The following is a 24,864-nucleotide window of genomic DNA, read 5'->3' on the forward strand; positions in this document are numbered from 1 at the left end:
GTCCGTCATCTCTTCCGTGCAATTCTCACTTCTTTGTTCCCTGTCTCTCTTCCGCCCAGTGCGACCCATCTTCTGGGGCACTTTCCTATTTCCTCTCGCCATTAGGGGTCTGGCTGTCTCTTCGCTCAGTTCGTTATGGGTTTCTGTGCACCAAGTTTGGTCAGTGCTGATGAATGGGATGTGCTATCCCAGTCTTTTATACCGTCGTGGAGGCCATCTCCCGTCATCAGTTGTAGCAGCTCGTGTCTCGTGTGCTCTCCTGTTCAAGCCTGGGGCTTCTTCTAGGCCCTCCTCCTGACCCGAGCAGCAGGACTTCTTTTCTGGGATGTTTGAGGTCTCCAGAGGCTTCTTTCCTCTTCTAACCAGTCTTCTTCATTGTCCGTCTTAACAGTTGCCCTGTCGCTCAATTCTTCAGGGTTCTCCCCTGCACTCCGGGTCTTTCACTCATAGCTGCAGGGGCCTCTCCTTCCCCACTACGCCCCTGCTGCGTTTCTGCCTAATGGTCCCGCCGGTGGCAGAGGCAGGGGCCGAGGCGACCCAGACAGGGACTGGGAGCTTCCCCCCTCTGGTTCTCTACTTCGGAGCTCTCAGTTCAAACCGGGCGGCCACTGCAATGGCTGGGGATCTCTGCTCCCGGTCCCTCTCACTGTCGTCTTCCCCCTCGCCTTGGCTCGCCTCGAATCTCTCTCCTCACCGGGTCTCCGTCTCCAGGTGTGTGGATCCCCGGGCCCCTCCACTGTCCCCTCTCCTCCACCTCCAGTGACGCCCCCGAGGGCAAGGCAAGCCCCGGTGGTCCCTTCCGATTTCAGTGGACCGCTGACTCCGTTTCGCCTGTCTCAGCCGCCATCTTGATCTCTGCGCCGTGTTCGGCCATGCGGCGTTCCAACTTTGTTTCTCGTTCTCCACCTGGACCTATCGTCTCCGCAACGGAACCAGAGCCACTCCGCACCTTCCGTCGCCCTTCCAGCTGGTATGGGGGTCCTCTGTGACTCAGGATGGGCCGGGGTAAGCGATCGTATGCGGGAGCCTCACGGAGAGGCTTCTTCCACCCTCAGTGCCAGGCCACGCCCCAATGCCACATCCATACATATGTGTGTTGTATGTGATGACAGTCCATGGCCTGTGAGGAATGTGAGTATATGAGTTGTATTTGTATATGTGATGCTGGATGTGATGTTGGTGATGTGTGAGACAATGTTGTATAACCTTCCCTATCCCTGTTCCTGAGATGTGTGGCTGTGTGTTTTTGTGTGGGGTTGCAGTGCAGCTTCAGTGACCTGCCCAAAGGGGGCATATTGCGGCTGTGCATGTGTCCATATATATGTCTGATTCTGACTCAGAACAAAATGAGACACGTACTTGGTTCCTCTAGCGTGATCCCAATATGCTGCGAATGACGATGAAACAGGCTGGTGTTATGGTGAATGACACAGGTAGGTGTGTGTACTTATGGTCAGTTGCACCCATGGTAGTGTGGACTTTGTGCTCCATCAATGATCAACAACAGTGGTAGGATGCGTGCAATGGGTTCTATGGCAGCTGCAGGCATGTAAAACTGCCTGCAGGTGAGGGCTTCCCTTTTTAGTCCCTGTTTCCACCTTCTGAAATGTGGTGGTTTTGCAATCTCGTAATGTGTACGGTGGCAACATATGTTTCACTTGTCTGTTAGTGAGGCCTCATGACCACGGGGGTCTTTGCTGCCTGGCGGGGCCGGCCAGAATGCAGCAGTCTTTTCTCCATTGGACCGCATGACTCGTAACACGGTGGTCTGACCGCCATCTCGACGGCTGTCGGACTGCCACCTCTGCCATGGTGGTCGATGGACCACCAAACTTGTAATGAGGTCCATAGACCCCTCACAATTGGGTTTTAAAGTGCTACATAGCACTGATATGCCACTGTTAGCAGTTACCAACAATATCTGACTCTCCATAGATGCAAGAACTCCGGTGATGGTGGTTTTACTGGATCTGTCTGTAGCATTTGCCACTGTCTCCCACTCCTTCCTTATTCTGAGAGTACACGAAGCAGGGGTCCATAGCAGAGCACTACTTTGGCTAAAGGTCTTTCTTCATAACCACCTCCAACACAATTAATTGTCTCGGTCTGTTTAAATTAAGAAATATAATTACCAACAAAGGGATCCCTAAGGGTTTGTGCCTGAGCCCAACACTATTTAACAACTATGTAGCACCTTTGGCACAAATTGTGAGATCTTGCAGCATGGAGATCGTGTCATATGCAGACAACACTTAACTTCTCATTTCTTTTGGTCCTAATCCAGATATGATGAAAACCAATTTCGACACTGCATGAGGGATATTGCGAACTGGTTTGTTAACAACAGCGTACAACTGAACAGTGAGAAAGCTGAGATTGTGCTATTTGGCAAAGCTCAGGAGCTTTGGTTGGCTGACTGGTGGTCCTCTGACCTGGGCCCAGCCCCTTCTTCCAGGCAAGTGGTGAGAAATGTAAGAGTAAAAATAGATCAGATACTATCTCTGCGTCACCAGTTTAATGCTACATGTGGCGCCTGCTTTGCCACAATGAGGCCACCTCTAGGAAAACCATGGTCCAGGCTCTCATAACTAGCCGCCTGGATTACGGGAATGTGCTACTCATAGCAGCAAACACATTTTGCTGCCATTAACTGCAAGTCGTTCAGAACACTGCTGATCAGCTGACTTGTAATTTACCAGCTTGGTTGCCCTGGGCTCCCATTTTGAAAAAGTTGCATTAGCTGCCCTTCAAAAAGAGGGGAATGTTCAAGCTTAGCTGCCTGACACACAAGGCCGTGTACCAGATCCAGTCTGTATTCCAGCATTCAAAAGATAGCTACTACCTGCCTTTCAGGCAGTTAAGGTCTTCTAATAAAGCTTTTCCTCAGACCCCATGCATTTTTACCACCAGATTTGGTGGCAGATCCTTCTCATATTTGGCCCTGTATCATCAGAACAATCTCCCTTTTCACATCTGTACCTGCCCCAACTTCATGAATTTCAAGAATATATTAAAAACATGGTTGTTGTAGACAGTGTTACCTATGCATAAACAGCATAATGCTAAGATACTCTTTCAGGAGTGAGTTCTGCCCTATAGCAAGTATATGTAACATAACATAAACAGTAGAAGAGACTGACAGACCACTGTCAGTAGATGTGCAATGATATTGCTGAAGATGATTTGAACACCTTTAATAAAACTGATCCTGCTAACTAGCCAGTCCCACAGCATTAGTAACATCTTCAACAAAAAGGCTTCACCCTTAAATTGTCTAAAAATATGTTTTTTTTAAATATCAGGCAAGGGTAAACTTTTTTAAATACCCAAAATTATGACAACAATATTATTGATTAACTAAATAGTGAATGTAATTAAAAAAAATATATAAACCATACATTAACAAATATAAACAGCATAATTAACTTCATTTTTTGACAAATGTCATAAAAATTTACTTTTAAAATAAAATAACATTATAACTGGTGTCTACCTTTAAAACTAAAGACACAAAAACGTTTAAACTCAAACAGTAACAAACAAAAGTCAAAACATTACAGTAAGCAAATCGAAAATGCATACCAACTAATAATGGGTATAAGTGTAAGAGACTATAAACAAGTAATCTGCTGCACAGCTGTGTTATAACAAAGGAGAATGTCACCATACCCAGCCAATCCTTGAATTTATCCCAAATGACAATGAAATCCTATTTGCATAGTGATGGCAAGAATGGCTGCCTCATTTGAAGGACGTTTGCTTGAAATAGCACATTACTGACTTGCCACATCTAAGAAGAAATATCATGGCAAGTGTCAGGAATCTGTGTAGAAGAATCTGAGGGGAACCAGGAGTACTTGCCCCCAGTTGTAACAACTGGAGGCTTTTGATACTGTTGTCCTAAGGTCTCTATACTACAGAACATTTAACAGTAAAGCAAGAAGACCTTCTTTAGAACATGATTTTCAAGGTAGTGAAGCAGAGCAGTCCAAGGCTAACTCAGGAGCAGTGCTGTGTGCTGGAGAGTCAGCACTCATAAATGCAACAAACACCAATTAGTAATATGTTATACAGTAAGTGCTTTTTCCTATAAAATTGACAAGTAGTTTATGACACACACTACTAAACACTGCACACAAATGTACAGATATAAACCAAAATGGCTGTTGGAAATGCCTATGGTGATGCCTGCTAACCTGCCTCATCAATTCAAAGTCCTAAATATCTGATAAATCCCTAAATGTACACTGTACCTCCTGCACAGAAGGCATTTCCAACAGTCTGCACAACAACAAACCCTGAAGCCTAAAACCACTACTACACTGTCCTGATCCTTAACAACATCCTGGGTGCAGATAATAAATGTCAGGCATTCTAAATTTGTCAGGGTATCAATACAACAGTTAAAACTAGAAAGATACAGTCAGAACACAATATAATCATTACCAGCATATTCCAGCGTGGTATCATTTTTCAGTGATATTCACCAATCTCTTGCAGAAGTTCCCCATTATTTTTAAAAATGATTTAAATGTTTAATACTGTTCAGTGTACAAAATTATTTTTCTTTGAAATTTGATGCACACACAACCATTTGACTTGCACACAAATGTCTACGCACCTCAGAGCCAGAGAACTGAAAAAAAAGCTCCAGGAATGATTGAGTCAGTGAGAAACCACCTCCCACTGCCCCGGGTCATGTCTTCAGAAGGCTTATCGCACAACCAACAGACAGTTCTAAGTGAGGAGCCACCCATATCCTGACAGCCCTGGAGAACAAATTAAACTTTCTTGCTGGTGCCAGCACCTTTCTTCAGCAACACCAGGCAAATTTGCAGCCATTTTGACTGCAGCGTTGATTAAAGTTACTATGGGAAATTCTATGGAGAAAACACATTTTAGGACTCCCATTTTTCTCAGCCACTGATTAACGGATCACCTCATAACTTCCCAGGAAGGAGCTGAGGAAGAAGCTGGATAGTTTAATGAAGATTTGTCAAATGGTGCAAAAGTTATTGGCAACATAAAAATATGCTCTATCAGTGGAAAGTAAGATATAACTATAACTATGGTGAATTCCACTGTGTACATATATGCCTGTGTGTATGTGTGTGCATGTGTGTGAATGTGTGGCAATATAATGCATAACAGCAATGTAAAAGATATAAAGAATCCTTTTCTGCAAACAAGGTGGTCGTCTGCGTTGCACAGAGGGTGACATTTTAGAAAGGTAGCAGCTTAGTGCAGCATTTTCATGCTTGGATGCATGCTTCTCACCCTGCTTTGTCCAGCCCATGGCACTTTGACACAGGGCTTGCTCCTGGCAAGGCAGGCTAACCCGGCCCCTCCGGCTACACCACTTCCATGGCAGGGCTGTGCTTCTTTATATGTCTTAACACCCTGTTTCATCCTCTTTGGGTGATCTTGTCAAGTAAAACCCACCCTATTGCTTACCTTTATTGATGTTCTGTATTGCTTGCAAAGTTACAGGGAACTCCAAAGAACTTTAGTGCAGAAAGCAACCACATGTAGGAGCCAAAAGAGGGTTAATTCCAATATATCTGGAGTCCTTATGACAGGACCCTGTGATGAAAGTGACAGTGCCCCATTATTTCCATGAACAGTTGTATGCCTGAGCAACAGTGGGCTGGCCTAATAGCATTCAGCCTCATTTACCTGGACTATGGAGTCCAGATGTAAAATGAACCCCAAAGGTTCAGCACCAGATATTGTATGTTCCTGGTGCTCATTGGCTAATCTGACTGGCAGTCAGCTTCAGTCATATCGTCGCTGGCTGCCTTAGTAAGTTAACCCATTACCTTAATAAATAAACCTACAACAACCTGCAATTGGGAGCTATCGGTGGCAGAGAAGAGTTGATTTAACAAAAATGGAGCAACTGTCTTGTTCATTGAGCATTATGCATAGGTAAAATACCTAAGCTCAAGCTTATTTGTAATTAACATTTTAAATTGTTTTTTTTTAGTTGATCAGTGTTTATCGTATATTATATCACTTGTCATTGTGGTTAAAACTGAATGAGCTACAATATTGCTCGACCATGAGGCTCGTGTCTCAAAAATAGTTTTTGTGTTAAACAGTCTGCTGCAGAGCTAGCAGTGAGCAAGCAGTCAGGTGAAGAATTTGACTCAAAGTAAGATCCAAATCTAAAAATATGTTTTAAGGAAGTGGTTCCCACCCTTTTGACTTTTGTGGACCTCCATTTTATCAATACTGAAACCCGGGGACCTCCACTGAATCATTATTGGAATCTGGAGACCATCTACTGAGTCATTACTGGAAGCTGAGGGACCTATTCTGTTAAAATTATTAGATTTTCTAAGTAGTCGCGGACCCTCTGAGGACACTTCGTGGACCCTCAGGGGTCCCCGGACCACAGGTTGGGAATCACTGTTTTAAGGCAAAGTCCAGCTACAGATATAGATAGCAAAGATTTTCTTCCCTTTTGGCGAATTAAAAAATATTGCGTATCTGTTACATGAAAAGATAAAGGAGCCCTTCTAGGCCCATTCACACCACTTGTCTTGCAGCGACAGACTATACTATTGTTATTTGACAAGTCAGCGCTCACAATTTATGTCACTTGCCATTCAGCCTCGTAGGCAGCATGGATCTCATGCAGTCAATTTATACACTATATACAGCATAAAAATGGAAAGATTTGTAAAATGCCACTTAACTAAATTATGACTGCTACGCTGAAGTGGTTCTCCTTACTGAAGAAACTAATCACTGCCCACTCGATGGTACAAAATCAGCTTTATGTTTGGCTTCGATGCAATGACGGTCCTTGACCTTTCAGAGATCCATTCACTGCTGTATTCCTGATTGAGGAAAAAAGCTACAATTTTCAATACACAATATCCTGCAAAAATCTGTCTTTTTCTAAATGAAATACATACCGTCTTGTTGGAAAGTTGTGACATGAAAAGAAGGGTTGGTTTCAACCAGCAGCACACACAGATAAGTTGAAATGTTACAATTGACTGTACATGGTGGGTGGAATGCTTCAGAGGCTCTGCCAGGGTGGGCAACATGGCACCCCTGAAGGTCAGCAGGTGTCCTCAGGAAGCAAAGCACACCATTAAAACAGTGCAAAAGCTCTGTAGGCAGTGAGCGCGGCCCGCGTAGCTTCAATGCTTAAATGTATTTGCTACCTTGTTTTACTGTGTACTGCAATGCATATTTAATAAGCCATTGTAGTAGAGGCATATACAACTATGCCAGTCTAAAATAGTGACTTCTGTTGAGAGGTATGAATGGGTTATGATCAAATACATACACTACTGCAGAAACCCAGGACCGACTGATGAGTCATCAACAAGGGACATTCCGATAAATGTGTAATTCAGACTGCTCACCTGGTCTGCAGACCTTCACAAAGCTGACTGCTGTCCACAGAATTAGTCTGACACTTAGAAGTATGTTCTGTACATATCTCCATGAGCATAGATCAGCACCGTACTTCCAGATCCGACCTTACCTGCAACAGTGACCTTCTGCCAAGACCAGTAACTTTTTCTTACGGTTTGGGCTCACCAACAGACATACCACAAGAAATAAGTTGTTTTTTCAGCCCTAAGCTTATCTTTTTAAAAGGAAGTACTTTGATACACTTAAAACATACTATTACAATTTACGAAAACTCAGCTGTAGAACAGGGATACTGCCTACAGGCCAGGAAACGCCTCTGCTTCCCTTCGACCTCCTTTACTCTCTCCCAGCATTAGAGTAACTTGGGTGCAGGTCTTTGGATCAATATTGTTTGGGTTTGCTTTGGTGGGTTAGTGACTGTGCTACTGATTGCATTTGTTGACAACCGAGGGAGTGTCACAGTTGAATTAGTCTGAGGAACTCTCCCTTTATCATTTCACCCTCTTGCCATTGTAATTGATCATCATAATATGCATTTTGGCCTTCGGTGGCGTGACCTCTGTCTGTTGTCAGGGTTTTCAGCTTTAAAGCTACATCAAGGCTGTCAGATACATATCTCCATTTCAGAAGTGTCCTTCCCTGGTGAACCCCTCATCTCCACAGTCTACAGACAATAATTGATGCGTCCTCTATCACTAGTTTCATTATAGGGAGATGTGTGGAGGGACCTGGGTTACTCTTCTGTAATGGTTATGGGGCATTTTTCCTTAAATTCAGTCTTTGAACTTTTCTGCCTTTGTTTTCTGGCACTCTGTGAGAGCTCCATCTTCCTTCCCTGCTGTGTTATACAGGGACCAAGACTGTGCCCCACCTGTGTGAGACTAGTGGTTCCTGGCCTTTTCTGGCTGCCTCCCTCTTTTTGGATTCTGTCCATCCTGATCAGCCTATTTATGCTACATTTTCAAGTTTCTTCTGCTTCGTCCCGCCTATGCCGTGTTTCTGGTGATGCTTTACTGACTTCTGTTAGGTGCCGTTATTGCTATTTTAAATGGGTCCATGATTGCAGGGATTTGTCATCCACAACTCAGGTACAGCCGAGCTCTGTTGCTTCATTCATTTGTGAGGCAATGCTCCCCCACAGTCTTGTGTTTTATCCCCTACTCATTTATCAACACTTACCTCTATACAATTTCTGCCCTCTTACTTCATAGCTTCACATTTCTCATGTCTCAATTTTCTCTGTATTCCAAATACAGGACTTGAATTCTTCTCCCTTTGTTTTCTGGCACTCCTAAAGTTTGTGCCCCACCTAGTATTGCACTGCCGCTGCTCCGTCCATGTATGGCAGCTGATTTCTATGCAGTTCATTCCTGCCCCATTCACATTGCCGTAGGGCAGGGCAGCATGAAGACTTAAAGCTGCCCTATGTTAAGTCAACATAAACAAGCCCCTTAGTTTTATCTTGGGATCATGGCCATGACACAATCCTCTTCACATTCCAGCTCATGTCTAAAATCTAAAGATGCTCTGGGTCAAAGCTTCAGGAGTTAATGAAGGAGTATTTCATTTTTAAGCACAAAGTGCAATGCATTTTCATCACTTAGCAGTAATAAAGCCTCCATGAATGCGGCACCTCCATAAAACTAGAATGGAAGCAATGTCTGTCTCTTTCTGTACTGACGTTTGCTTGTAAAACCAAATAACCCGCACCTCAGCGAAAAGCCATCTTAAGTTAATTCCATAAAACGATTATCTTCAACGTCAACTGTTTCAAATTTGAAAAATGTTCTTTCAATAATTAATTTGCGTTTTTTGTTTCCCTTTAGATCTTTGTAATCATAAATCGATTGGTCCTTGTGCCAAATATGGTGTGACATAGACAGTCACTAGAAAATGGTTATATGTACAAACTGACTCACAAATAAAATTCCACACAATCATAGCAAAACCCTTGAACAACAGAAAACAAGTGTGTGCGCTAGTGGAAAGAAAATTAACAGGCATTCATAGAATGTATGAATGAATTTGCTACAATTAATTTTTTTAGACTACTAGAGATTTTTCTCCTCTTACAGCAGCCACGAAAAGCAAGGTCATTTTATTAAAACAGTTACCTGCAAAACTGAAGCAGGGTTTTTTAAAATTAAGTTTGACTGTCGCTTCAAAGAACGGTGTTGTCTGCAGTGCATGTATCCTCACAAACAAGGACAACCCTGTACGCCCACAGGATCTAGGGTAACACTATAAAATATGCACAGTTCTTTGGGACTTATTTGTAAGTGGATGTCTTCTTTCACTTTAAAGGAGTCCCTTTTACATTTCATTATTTCAGTACATATCAAATGAATAGTGTTGATTGAGACAAAGTGAAGTCACAGTCCAAAATACAGATTTTCTGTCAATAATCTGTTATTAACTACATATAATTCAATTTCAATTGCAATTACATATGAAAGGGTGAACTAAGTGCAGTGTGAAAATATAATCAATATTTTGAAAGCAATTCTTTACACAAACACAGACACTGAACAACCTCCGGGTTGTGCATATCATTAGTCCATATACATCTAACAGGGCTATGTAATAAATTGCAGTTTCTCTTGTTATAAATCCATAACAACCCCAGCCAAGGGGGGAATTTTTGTCGACGTTTTAAGCCTGCTTTATTTATACGGTCTCTTCAGGATTAAGGGCCTGATTTAGAGTTTGGCAGATGGGTTACTAGTCAGAAATGTGACACATATCCCGTCCGCCGTATTACAATCTCCATAGGCTACTATGGGATCATATCATGGCGGACGGGATATCCGTCACATTTGGTGCTGAGTAATCTCTTCCGCTAAACTCTAAATCAGACCCTAAATCATCTGACCTTTCAATCTGCAGGTGACAAATGACAAAAACCAGATGCCATCCTTAGACTAAATAATGTCTCCAACCTACTAGGTGGTGAATCCTTCTAAACATGTTACACGCATGAGGAGATTGTAGGTTGGGGACATTATTGAGACTAAGGATGGCATCTGGTTTCTCTCGTTTATCACCTGCAGGTTGAAAAGTCAGATGACTTAGTCCCAATGGGACCCTATAAATAAAAAGTGGTCGAAATATAGACAAACATTCCCCCTTGGCTGCTGTTATGATAAATTAATTCACAGAAAAAAATGGGATTTATTATGCTATTATGGCCTAATAATAAGTACGACCAGGGTGTTGTTCAGTGTCTTTGTGTAAAGAATTGCTTTTAAAATATTGTTTGCATTTTTACATTAGAGCACTGCATCGCCTGCGCTTGGTTCACCCTTTCATGTGTAACTACAAGTGAAATATACATTTATGTATTTAATAATACAGATTATTGGCAGAAAATCAGTATTTGAACTGTGACATCACTTTTTCTCAATTTACACTATTCATTTGATGTGTACTGAGTTAATGAAATTTTGAAAAACTCCTTTAAAGTGATATGAGGCGTTCACTTACAAGTGAGACCCACAGGAAAACCGTGGTATCTAAAACCGTATAGAATGGTAATACTGCGCACTAGTTCACCCACTGCTTTGCATTTCGATGCAACTTAACACTTTTTAATTGGGTGCTAAAGTCATAGATTTTACCCATATTCAAAATCAATCAATCATACATTTATACAGCGCAGCAAATCACCAGTGGGGGGGTCTTGAGATGCTGCAAATGGACGTCTGAACTTCCTTCAGGGCAGGTTTGCAGGATGCCATCGTAGACAGATAGAATAGAACCTCCATCAACAATAGGTCTGGCGTACCACTGGGCCTCCAGGTTAGCAGAGAGTATGACATCCTATTCTCTTATGGCAGACTGCCTTCCCTAATTATGGACCTCCACATACATGACGGGGAACTCTAAACTTACGATGGAACCATTGCACCTGCAACTCCACAGTACTCAGAGAAATGGCAAGTGGGCTCCGCTTGACACTTCTGCTTTCTGAGTAACAAAGATCTCTAAAGGTTGAGGTGGTTAGAGTTATAACAAACTCAATAACCCTGATGTGGAGGCGGTTTTTTTGCTGCAAGTAAAGGCCATTGATTGATTTTCTTTCCAAGGACAGGGAAATCTATTGATGGAAGCTTGCCCCAATGCCTGGTAGTCTTTTAATAAAAAGGCCTTCAGATTAAAGATTTGCTGAGGCTCCTACAGCCTTGTCTCCCAGCTTAAATCTAGTGGTTCTCCTTACCCTCTCTAAATGAGATTTAGTAACATCAAACTTGATGGGGCAGGTGAGCCATCATTTAATGGTTGTTCCCCTGCTTTGCTTTCTCTGCCAAGGACTAAATGATTCCCTAACAATGTCTCTTCTGCTTCAATATCTGTCTCTTTTCAGGGACAACAAAGCTTTTCAGTGTAGGGGGCCAGGGTTCTTCAGTAGGTGTTCCAAACAGAGGGCTTCATTACTGGTCTGGTGGTTCGTGGACCTCCATGGTTGCGGTGGTGGTCTGACCCCCGCAACTTTGCGGGTTAGACCGCCGATTACGAGTTTGGCAGTTGGACCATCAGAAGACCATCGGCGGACTGCCAGCACTACAATAGTCATTGCGGCATGTTGGAGATCCCTGCATTGGGACCACCATGGCCACTACGACCTGCAGGACTGCCAAGCTTTCAACGGTGATCCCACTGGCATGGAACGCTTGGAGGATTGGCAGGTAAGGGGCCTAAAACTGGGGCCCCAAGGGGCATGAACCCATGAAGGGGAGGGGAAGCCCATGTGGGTCCCCTAAAACATTTTGGGGTCAGGGGCTTAGTGTGTCCTGTGCAAGACATGGCACATGGGCACAGTCCACCCGTTGTGCAGATAGGTAGGGCAGCATGGCCAGCAGTAGCTCCATTACACTGCCCCCTGCTTCCCCCCGCTACTTACGCCAGCCCCATGGGGAACTCATAATTCGGAAGTCTTAGGACCGTCAGCCTGGCGTCGTTCAAAAGACCGCCACTATGGCAGTACAGCGGTCTGACCACCAAATTCATAATGAGGCCCAGAGAATCCAAAGTGCATGGATGCATGACTTCATGAGTAGTACACAGCACGTCCTTGGATTGACTATTTGATGAGTACTTGGAAATTTGCAATAAGGTGAGGACAAATGGGGAAAGCAACAACTGATATTTAAACCCGCCCATCTAGAAAAACGTGCCTTGGCTCAAAATGTTTCTACAGATCACACTCTTCCCAAGCTTGCAGTGCTTATCTATCAGCTGGTCAGTCCTAAGAGAGCCTTCAAGACACTTCTAATACCTTGTCCTGAAGAGTTCACATTGAAAGAAAAGTAACAAGATTATTGTCAATAAAGTTAAAGCAATAAGTGACACAATACAAGAAAGAACATTATGGGGGTCATTACAACATTGGCAGTAGAAGCCGCTTACTGGCGTGCAGAAGACTGCCAACACACCGCCGCGGCAGCGGAATTCCGCCACGGTCATTATGACCCACAGCTCGGAATCCGCCAAAATTTAGACACCCACACAAGTCCGCCACACCAAAGGTCAGTGATAAACTGGCAAAAACAAAACCTTCCCAGTCACGCCAACAGGAATACGCCCACGCTATCACAACCCACGAATCCCAGCAGAGGTCTTTCAACAGCGGTATTCCATTGGCGTTGCACACTGCCACGCTCAAAATACATACACATTTACAAAACACTACCACATTGGACGATTCGAAATACACACACCTGATACCCATACACACACCACTCCCACACACCCAATACAATATAAAACACACGCCCACATTACCCACAAACCCCTACTACCAAAAATTCAGAAAGAAGGCCAGAGGAAGACACCACAATCTACAAACAAGCATCCACATGCACTCAACACCATCACCCACATAACATCCACGCACCTCACACAACACACCACTAAATATCACCCCACACATCACAACACACACCAACCCACACATCACCTACACCAACCCATGGCACGGCAAAGACACTCCAGGTTTTCTGAGGAGGAGCTCAGGATCATGGTGGAGGAAATCATCCGGGTAGAGCCACAGCTATTCGGAGCACAGGTGCAGCACACCTCCATAGCTAGGAAGATGGAGCTATGGCGAAGAATAGTGGACAGGGTCAACGCAGTGGGACAGTACTCAAGAAATAGGGATGACATCAGGAAGAGGTGTAATGACCTACGGGGGAAGGTGCGTTCCGTGGTCTCAAGACACCACCTTGCGGTTCAGAGGACTAGCGGCGGACCCCCACCTCCTCCCCCACAACTAACAACATAGGAGGAGCAAGTCTTGGCTATTCTGCATCCTGTGGGCCTTACAGGAGTAGCTGGAGGAATGGACTCTGGTAAGTCAAATCTTTAATACTATATCCCCCACCCTACCTGCATGCCATCACATACCCCCACCCTCACCCTCACCCTCACCCCATCACTCCAACTCCTCACAAATGTCCCAATATCATAAACCACACATCCCAACACCAAGCCCTGCATGCAACAACAAAGCATGGACACCCATCACCAAAGCATGGCCACTGCACATACCCATACACCCCCCTAAACCATCATCACACAAGGTCCCACACAGGAATGCAAGCACTGAGGTACACGATCACCCACCCATTGCACACCATGGCACACACAGATGCAATAACCATGCTTTTACAACCCTGCAGGACCCCTACCCAACGTCACCAGACAGGAGGGTCCACACATGTCCACACCACCAACAGAAGAGGCCCACAGTGATGACAGCAGCTCTGTCCAACTGGATCTATAGGACCAGCCCGGCCCATCTGGGACCTCAGGACAGTCGGTTCCCCTGACACAGTCACAGGCCACCACAGAGCTTCCCCCCTCTGGAAACACCAGCACAGCACCCACCCAGTGGGCCCATACCTCTGTCCCCAGGACACGTCAATCAGCAGTGTGTCCACCACTACAGGGAACCCAGGCTAACCCACCACCCCAACAACAACAGGGATCTGGGGGCAGTGGGCACACAGTTCAGGGGACAGTCACCCAGGGAAACAGGGGAACTGGGAGGGCTGCTGTGCGACAGGGGGAGGACAGGCCCAGGGAACCCACTCTCCACGAGGCCCTCTCCAACATCATGGGAGCCTACCATCATTCCCAGGAGACGATGGCAACAGTATTAGCCAAGTTTCAGGAGACCCAGCGGCTGCAGGAGGAACAGTATTTGGGCTTCAGGGAGGAACTCAAATCCATCAATTCCACCCTTGGCACCATTGCAGGGGTGCTCAAGGAAGTCCTCAACACCAGGAGGGACACTGTGGCACAACAAGGGCCCCCTGACACTAGTCTGGACCATGAACTGCCCACCACCTCCGTCAGTGCCAGTGGACAGGAGGCACCGCCACAGGACCACAACACCAGCACCCACCCCCTGCAGATGGAGAACCACCCCGCAAACGTTCCCTGAGATCCAGGACAAAGACAGAGAACGATGTCAAGACCCCCACCAAGAAATGAGACCACCCTGATTGTCATCCTTTTGTCCCACCTTGTCACCCTGTCCATCCTCAAACTGCCCCAGCTCCACTTCCTATGCCCCTTTGGGCAATGCACCTGTGAGACTAATAGCTTGGAATCTGCCATGGACATTCCTCCACCATCACCCATCACTATTTTATAACCCCCTCCAATATTGAGCACTTAAATAAACACCCTTAATGCACAAAACAATCTGGAGTCTGTCTGTGATTTCGAATAAGTGTATTAGCAATTACAGTGACAAAATGCTCCTTCAAATGTAATGTCAACATACCTATGTCACACAGCTCTAGTCCATGAGGAACCAAAGCAGATGTCACACAGTGGGACCCAAATCTGTGAAATCGTAAGGGAAAGTGAAAACTCAGTGACCATACACTGGGTGAAAAGGACAGACAGTAGAGAGGTAGTAGTGTTAAAGTACATGTAGCAGGCAGGTTTGTCTTCTTACCTGTGTCTCACTGGAAGTATTGCAGGATCACCGAGTTCCTGTTGTCGATGTCCTCTTCTTCTGCTTCCTCGTCTTCACTGTCCACAGGCTCCACAGCTGCCACAACACCTACATCTGGACCATCCTCCTGCAGAAAAGGCACCTGTCGTCGCAAAGCCAAGTTGTGAAGCATACAGCAGGCCACAATGATCTGGCACACCTTCTTTGGAGAGTAGAATAGGGAACCACCTGTCATATGTAGGCACCGGAACCTGGACTTCAGGAGGCCGAAGGTCTGCTCTATAATCCTTCTAGTTCACCCATGGGCCTCATTGTAGCGTTCCTCTGCCCTTGTCCTGGGATTCCTTACTGGGGTCAGTAGCCATGACAGGTTGGGGTAACCAGAGTCACCTGCAAATGGGGAGGGACAACTGTTAGACACACACTAACTCATAGGGATATTCCCAGACCCAGACAACTGTTCCCACTGATTTGGTTCCAGGTGCTCACCTATTAGCCACACACGGTGCCTCTGGAGTTGCCCCATCACATAAGGGATGCTGCTATTCCGCAGGATGTAAGCGTCATGCACTGAGCCAGGGAATATGGCATTAACAGGGGAGCTCCACGGCGGGGACAGGAGCTGACACTAGCGATACTGACTCCTCCTCTGATGGGAGCTCCCTTGCGGTGGCGGCCCCATCTGTGCCCCCGCATCTACAGGTACAGCCGCAACAACCCCTCCAGCACTGCCCTCCCAGCAGCCCCTCAGCGTTTGCCCCGTGCCCGCTCACCCAGGAGGGTGGGCTTCACCTTTGCCCCAGGCACCTCCGCCCCTGCCCCTGTCACCCCTGTTGCCCTCAGTGAGGAGACCATTGACTTCCTCAGGTCCCTCATTGTTGGGCAGTCTACCATTTTGAATGCCATCCAGGGTGTAGAGACGCAGTTGCAACAAACCAATGCATTCCTGGAGGGCATTCATTCTGGTCAGGCAGCCCTTCAGCGAGCTTTTCAGACTCTGGCCTCAGCACTGATGGCAGCCATTGTCCCTGTCTCTAGCCTCCCCCCTCCAACTTCCTCCACCCAGACCCACACCCCTGTACCTCAGCCTATCCAGCGCACACCATCAGAAAAGCATGCACACACCTCAACACACAAAGGAAGCTCAGGCAAACATACGCACCACACATCCCATAGGCAATCACGCACGCATCAGGCACATGCAGAGATTCCAACATCCAGTGCCTCCACTGTGGCCCCCTCCTCCTCGTCTCCCTCATCCCTCCCTGTCTTGTCTCCACTCACACCTGCATGCACTACATCTTCGGCCACTACGTCCATCACCAGCACACCCACCACCACACCCTGCTCACGTGCAGTCACCACCCCCACTACCATTCACACATCCCCTGTGTCCTCTCCCAGTGTGTCTGTGAGGCCACCTCCCAAGGTACACAAATGCAGCCACACACCCACCCAATAGCCATCCACCTCACGACAGCCTCCAGCCCATGCACCTTCACCCAAAGTCAGCAAACGTACACCTCCTACGACCACTACCTCTTCCTCCACTCCCAAACCCCCTCCATCTAACCATCCCAGTGTTCCTAAGAAACATTTCCTGGCCACCCTTGACCTCTTTCCCTCACCTCGCCCACCCCGTCAGTCTCCTAGGGCCCGACACTCCAGGTCCCAACCTAGCACCTCAGCCACAACATTGGCGGGACCAGTGGTGCCAGTAGTCACCGGATTATGGAGTGCACCAGACAGCAGGGCAGGCAGTGTGGCAAGGAGCCACAGCACGGACAGTCCACCACCTGTCAAGCATCAAAAGTTGGCCAGTGCCTGGCGGGAGAGGGGGAAGACACCAGCCACCAAAGCCGCTCCCAGGGGTACAGTTGGGATTGTGGAGTCAGCTGCGACACCTTCCAAGGTGGGAAGGGGCACAAGAAAACCGGCAAGTCTGGGAAGTTCAGCACGGCGGAGAAGACCGCCATCACCTCCGCTGTCCAGGAGGCGACCACCAGCAGCCCCACTGCCCCTGACAGGACCACCAGCAGCAGCCCAGCTGCCCAGGAGGTGACTGCCAGCAGCCCCACTGCCCCAGACAGGACTGCCAGCAGCAGCCCCGTTGCCCAGGAGGAGACCGCCAGCAGCCCCAGTGCCACAGACAGGACCGCCAGCAGCTGAACCGCTGCCAAGGACACCGCCGCCACAAGCACCACTGCCAAGGACACCGCCACCACAAGCACCGCTGCCAAGGACCCCGCCCCACAAGCACCGCTGCCAAAGACACTGCCGCCACAAGCACCACTGCCAAGGACACCGCCGCCACAAGCACCGCAAGCCCATGAGCGCCAAAAGCTCTGACGCTACTGAGGCCGCCACGAGCAGGATGAAGCACTCTGGGCACAAAGCCCCCTCCAGAACCAGTGGAGAGATACATCCACTGCCTCTGTCCTTGGCAGGATGAAGCACTCTGGGCACAAAGCCCCCTCCAGAACCAGTGGAGATTGACATCCACTACCTCAGTCCTTGGCAGGATGAAGCACTCTGGGCACAAAGCCCCCTCCAGAACCAGTGGAGACTGTTATCCACTACCTCAGTCCTTGGCAGGATGAAGCCCCGGAAAAGGTGGCGGATTGGTAGGTTGTAATTCTGTGGGCGGTACATTGTCCTCCGCCTGTCTGTTGGCAGTGACCACCACTGTGTTTGTTTGAACCGCCGTGGCGGTCGGAGTGTTAAAGTGGCTGCCTATGTTGGCGGTTTCCGCCACGGTCGTAATTCAAGTTCTTTTACCGCCGGCCTGTTGGCGGTCTTACTGCCGCTTTAACACCGACCGCCAGGGTTGTAATGACCACCTATGTACTTTAGTATAAAAGGTTAATCGCTAGTTAATTTCTAAACTGAAAACAGACTTGTAGAACATATCGTGGAACACTTCAGAGTGTTTCAAATGATGCATCAAAACAGAAACCTGAACTAAACATGTTTCAAGTTGCAATAATTGAATAGTTTTATGGATGAAACAACTTTCCAAATGAAGCAAAAGAGAACCATTTACAAAACTGATGATATGTGGCACAATTAACTTCATCTGTGGCACAGCCGTTCACAAGATTATGGCTATGGCTAGGAGATTATAACAAGGTAGAAACAAGAATTTAATTTAACCAATTATGATATGTCTTGTAGGCAGAAAACATATTTGATGGCTAAAAACTATTGCTTATATATGTGTTGTAGAATATAAGACTTAACAGAATATTGGCAGATTGAATAAGGCTGAACCCAAAGAGACAGAGGTTATTGTTTGGCACAAATCTTGAAAACCTGAGATGTACAGGAAGCAAACAAATGCAGGTAGGGAAAGTGCTTACAGGAGATTGTGCATTATAGTTACAGTTAGGCATCAATAGCAATATAGTTAAGAACAGAAGGCACATAACTTTTTTACCCCCTTCTGTGACTGTTGGGATGGAAAGGTCCCTCTCATACTAATAGACCTTTAACACTGCCCGAGTGCCCCAGCTGCAGTAATATCTGGATTCTGGGTGACAATTTATTGGTCATGGGCAAACATGGATCATGCATGTACACCGTGATCTAGACCGATCTCACAGATGTGATCTTGCTAAAGATCAAAAGGGCACCCAAAGCATTACCCTAGGATGGTAGAAGGCTAGTGCTGTCACAAACAATAATGCAGCACAAGCGCAGTGGTGACTGCATACCATATTTTCAAGTGATAGTAATCAGAAGAATTTCTTACCTGTGTCTTTGTGGTGGTGCCTCCTGTCCCACACGTATTAAGTTCAGCTGCTAAGGCCTTTACTCAACTGTGGCCCACATTGGATTGTATGTATAGATGAGCAGAGCGCATGATTGGATGTGTGTGCTGGGATGTATGTGTGCCTGTGAAGTGGTGCAATACAGGAGAATTAGCACTTGTGTAACACCGTGCATGAAAGTCAGCTTATGATTCTGTGGCAATCTAGACTGCAGGTGTGCTTGTGAAGGGCACAATACATGGAGGTCTCTAGTTTCCATTTGGGTGATGCAGATCTTGCTAGAGGAGTATGTGAAGGTAGAGGAGCTCCCCCCCAGACAGATTTGTAGATTGGTGCAATCCTGAGGGCTGTATGTGAGACACACACTGGAGGAAGGAAGAGCCAGGCCCTTCAATACACTTCAAAAGGGGCTCTTTCACTGTACAGAAAGATCACTGGTACAAGGGGCCTGGGGATATCTCTGGAAGGAGATGGGACTAATAAGGGACTCATAAAGGTTAGAGCTGGTAGACATTTGTAATCCTTTGATACCCATATCACTAAGGCTGATGTCCAGGTGTGATTCTCTAGTCACTCCAATGGCCTATGAAATGTTCCTGTTGTAATAGTCTGCTCTATAGAGGAAGGGTGTTAGAAATGGGCTCTCCAGTTGGCAGTCAGATTACACTCTGTCCAAGTAGGAACCCTTACTCAAGTCAGTGTAAGGCCGGTAAACAGCTCAGATAACTCCTGCTCACCCCCTTAGTAGCTTGACACAAGCAGTCAGGCTATTCTCAGAGCCAATGTGTAAAGTATGTGTACAACCACACACAGTAAGACAGTGAAAACACAACAAAAGGACTCCACAGTGATTTAGAAAAAATAGTCAATATTGCCCAAAGGCAAACAAGACCAAAACAACAAAAATCTAACATACACAAGCAAAGATATGAATTTTTAAAATAAAAAGAGTCTTAATCCATAGAAATCAATGGATGTGTTGTTTTAGCACAAAGTAAATGGTATCAGTCAAAATTAAAGATGCACTGGCTAGCAAGCATGAGAAAAGCAAGGGATCCATCGATTTTTTACTCACAAGTGAGGCCGTGCATTGATTCTTCCTCTGCCAGGTAAGTGATGCATTTATTCTTCCCACGTAGGTAAGGTATGTGTGGAAAAATCAGACACACAGCAGTGATGAATTCACGCTGAGCTGCTGATGCATTGATTTCACTAGAACTGCATCGATTTTTCCGCTGCTTGGTTCTGTTGTGTGGAGTTTCATCCTGATTCTTTCAGCTACTCCTTCCAGGGGCCCAGGGACTGAATGCAGCACAAAGTGCCTCAGCAAGAGGGCCCAGGTGCTGGCAGAGGACGTCTTTGATGTGCTGGCAGAGGACGTCTTTGATGTCCCTGAGACTGCTTAGCAGGAAGCAAGCTCAGTCCAAGCCCAGGGAGAAACTTCACAAGCAGGATAAACAGCAAAGTCCAGTCTATGTCCTCATTAAGGCAGAAGCAGCAACTGCAGGCCAACCCAGCAAAGCACACACAGGAAAGAGGCAGTACTCCTACTCCACCTCTTCATCTCTCCTCCTTAGCAGAGGTTACTCTTGATCTAGAAATGTTTGAAAAATCTGGCATTTGGGGTTCACTACTTATACTCATTTCTGCCTTTGAAGTAGGCAAACTTCAAAGGAAAGTCTCTGTTGTTCACAAGATCCTGCCTTGCCCAGGCCTGGCCCCAGACACACTCTAGGGGGTTGGAAAGTGCATTGTGTAAGGACAGGCACAGCCCTTTCAAGTACAAGTGCCATTTCCCCCCCTCCCCACTCTAGCCCAGGAGGCTCATCAGGATATGCAGGACACTCCTCAGCTCCCTTTGTGTCACTGTCTAGTGGAAATTCACAAACAGCCTGTAGGAGGCTGGCCTGGCTTGTAGTGGGTACCAGAGGTACTTACACCTTGTGCCAGGTCCAGTTATCCCTTATTAGTGTAGAAGAGGTGTTTCTAGCAGCTTAGGCTGATAGAAGGTAGCTATGGCAAAGCAGCTTAGGCTGAACTAGGAGACACGTAAAGCTCCTACTATACCACTGGTGTCATATGCACAATATCATAAGAAAACACAATACACAGAAATACTAAAAATAAAGGTACTGAGTACCCTCAGTATGAGGATAATATATATACACAAGATATATGTACACATACCAAAATTATGCAGGTAATAGCAAGAAAAGTAATGCAAGCAGTGTAAAGTTACAATAGATTGCAATAGGAGCACATAGGTATAGGGGCAACAAAAACCATATACTACAAAAGTGAAATGAGAACCACGAATGGACCCCAAACCTACGTGAGCTTGTAGAGGGTCGCTGGGACTGTAAGAAAACAGTGAGGGTTAGAAAAATAGCCCACCCCAAGACCCTGAAAGGTAGGTCTAAAGTGCACCTACTAGCCCCAGAGAGCACAGAAGTCGTGATAGGGGAATTCTGCAGGAAGAACAAACACCAGCAATGCAGCAACAGTGGATTTCCGGACCTGAGTACCTGTAAGACAAGGGGACCAAGTCCAATAGTCGCGACAGTGTCGAGAGTGGGCAGGAGCCCAGGAAATGCCAGCTGAGTGTGCAAGGAAGCTACCACTGGATGGAAGAAGCCTGGAGTTCTGCAAGAAAGAAGAGGACTAGGAACTTCCCCTTTGGAGGATGGATGTCCCACGTCGCGATGAAGCTTGCAGAGGTGCAAGGGTTGTGGTAGAGGTTTTTGGGTGCTGCTGTGGCCCAGGAGGGACCAGGATGTCGCCACTTGGAGGAGGAGACATAGGGGGTGCCCAGCAACTCGGGGAGCCCTGACAGAAGCAAGCAGCACCTGCAGAAGTACCTGAACAGCCACTTGGAAGAAGAGTGAACTGAAGTCCATGAGAATTCACAAAAGGGAGTCCCACGACGCCGGACGACAACTCAGAAGGTTGTGCACTGCAGGTTAGAGTGTTGGGGACCTAGGCTTGGCTGTGCACGAAGGAAATCCTGGAAGAGTGCACAGGATCCGGAGCAGCTGCAAATCATGCGGTACCCAGCAATGCAGTCTAGCGTGGGGAGGCAAGGACTTACCTCCACCAAACTTGGACTGAAGAGTCACTGGACTGTGGGAGTCACTTGGACAGAGTTGCTGAGCTCCACGAACCACGCCCGTTGTGCTGAGAGGGGACCCAGGGGACCAGTGATGCAGTCTTTTGGTGCCTGCGGTTGCAGGGGGAAGATTCCGTCGACCCACGCGAGATTTCTTCAGAGCTCCTGGTACAAAGAGGAGGCAGGCTACCCCCAGAGCATGCACCACCTGGAAACAGTCGAGAAAGCCGGCATGATGAAGCAATACAATGTTGCTAGTAGTCGTCTTGCTACTTTGTTGCGGTTTTGCAGGCACCCTGAGCAGTCAGCGTTTGATCCTTTGGTAGAAGGTTAAGAGGGAGATACAGAGGAACTCTGATGAGCTCTTGCATTTGTTATCTGGAGAGATCCCCAAAGCAGAGACCCTAAATAGCCAGAAAAGGAGGTTTGGCTACCTAGGAAGGAGGATAGGCTACCAAGAGAGGTAAGAGCCTATCAGAAGGAGCCTCTGATGTCACCTGCTGGCACTGGCCACTCAGAGCAGTCCAGTGTGCCACAGACACGTCTGTTTCCAAGATGGCAGAGGTCTGGGACACACTGGAGGAGCTCTGGGCACCTCCCCTGGCAGGTGCAGGTCAGGGGAGTGGTCACTCCCCTTTCCTTTGTCCAGTTTCGTGCCAGAGTAGGGCTGGGGGATCCCTGAACCGGTGTAGACTGGCTTATGCAGAGATGGGCACCATCTGTGCCCATCAAAGCATTTCCAGAGGCTGGGGGAGGCTACTCCTCCCCAGCCTTCACACCTATTTCCAAAGGGAGAGGGTGTCACACCCTCTTTCAGAGGAAATCCTTTGTTCTGCCTTCCTGGACAAGGGCTGCCTGGACCCCAGGAGGGCAGAAACCTGTCTGAGGGGTTGGCGGCAGCAGCAGCTGCAGTGGAGACCCCGGAACGGCAGTTTGGCAGTACTCGGGTACTATGCTAGAGACCCGGGGGATCATGGAATTGTCACCCCAATGCCAGTTACCATTGTGACGCTGTACATAGGTAGTGACCTATGTACAGTGCACGCGTGTAATGGTGTCCCCGCACTCACAAAGTCCGGTGAATTAGCCCTGAACGATGTGGGGGCACCTTGGCTAGTGCCAGGGTGCCCACACACTAAGTAACTTTGCATCTAACGTTCACCAGGTGAAGGTTAGACATATAGGTGAATTATAAGTTACTTAAGTGCAGTGGTAAAGGGCTGTGAAATAACGTGGACGTTATTTCACTCAGGCTGCAGTGGCAGGATGGTGTAAGAATTGTCAGAGCTCCCTATGGGTGGCAAAAGAAATGCTTCAGCCCATAGGGATCTCCTGGAACCCTAATACCCTGGGTACCTCAGTACCTTATACTAGGGAATTATATGGGTGTACCAGTATGTCAATGTGAATTGGTAAATTTAGTCACTAGCCTGTTAGTGACAAATTTGGAATGCAGAGAGAGCATCACCACTGAGATTCTGGTTAGCAGAACCTCAGTGAGACAGTTAGGCATCACACAGGCAACACATATAGGGCACATACTTAAGAGCACTGGGGCCCTGTGACACATAGACTAAAACAACATATATACAGTGAAATATGGGGGTAACATGCCAGATAAGATGGTACTTTCCTACACAACCCCCCCCCCCAAACGAAGGACAATAAGACTAGCCATGACCTGATGAGTCTTCATTGTCTAAGTGGAAATATCTGGAGAGTCCATCTGCATTGGAGTGGGTACTCCCAGGTCTATGTTCCACTGTATAGTCCATTCCCTGTAGAGATATGGACCACCTCAACAATTTAGGGTTTTCACCTTTCATTTGTTTTAGCCAAAGTAGAGGTTTGTGGTCTGTCTGAACAATAAAGTGAGTGCCAAACAGGTGTGGCCTCAACTTTTTCAGTGCCCAGACCACAGCAAAGGCCTCCCTCTCTATGGCAGACCAATGCTTTTCTCTAGGGGTCAACCTTCTGCTGATAAAAGCAACTGGTTGATCCTGGCCCTCAGAATTCAGTTGTGATAAGACTGCCCCTACCCCTAATTCAGATGCATCAGTTTGAACAATTAATTTCTTGGAGTAACATGGGACTTTTAGGACAGATGCAGAGCACATGACCTGTTTGAGCTCCTCAAAAGCTTTCTGACAGCTAGCTGTCCATACTACCTTTTTAGGCATCTTCTTACTTGTGAGATCATTAAGAGGGGCTGCTATAGAGCCATAGTTTTTAATGATTCTCCTGTAATACCCAGTGAGGCCTAAGAAGGCTCTCACCTGGGTCTGTGTTGTAGGGGGAACCCAATCCATGATTGTCTGGATTTTCCCCTGCAGTGGTGCAATATGTTCTCCACCTACCAGGTGTCCCAGATAAACCACCATTCCATGCCCTATCTGGCACTTTGAGGCCTTGATAGTGAGACCTGCCTTTTGCAGGGCCTCCAAAACTTTCCAAAGGTGGACCAGGTGCTCATCCCAGGTGGAGCTAAAGACAGCTATATCATCTAGATATGCTGCACTAAAAGCCCCCAACCCTTGCAGGACTGTGTTCACCAACCTCTGAAAAGTGGCAGGTGCATTTTGCAAACCAAAGGGCATCACTGTAAATTGGTAATGCCCTCCTATAGT

The sequence above is a fragment of the Pleurodeles waltl genome, chromosome 4_2 (genome assembly GCF_031143425.1).
Source record: "Pleurodeles waltl isolate 20211129_DDA chromosome 4_2, aPleWal1.hap1.20221129, whole genome shotgun sequence".
In the NCBI taxonomy this organism is placed as follows: Eukaryota; Metazoa; Chordata; class Amphibia; order Caudata; family Salamandridae; genus Pleurodeles; species Pleurodeles waltl.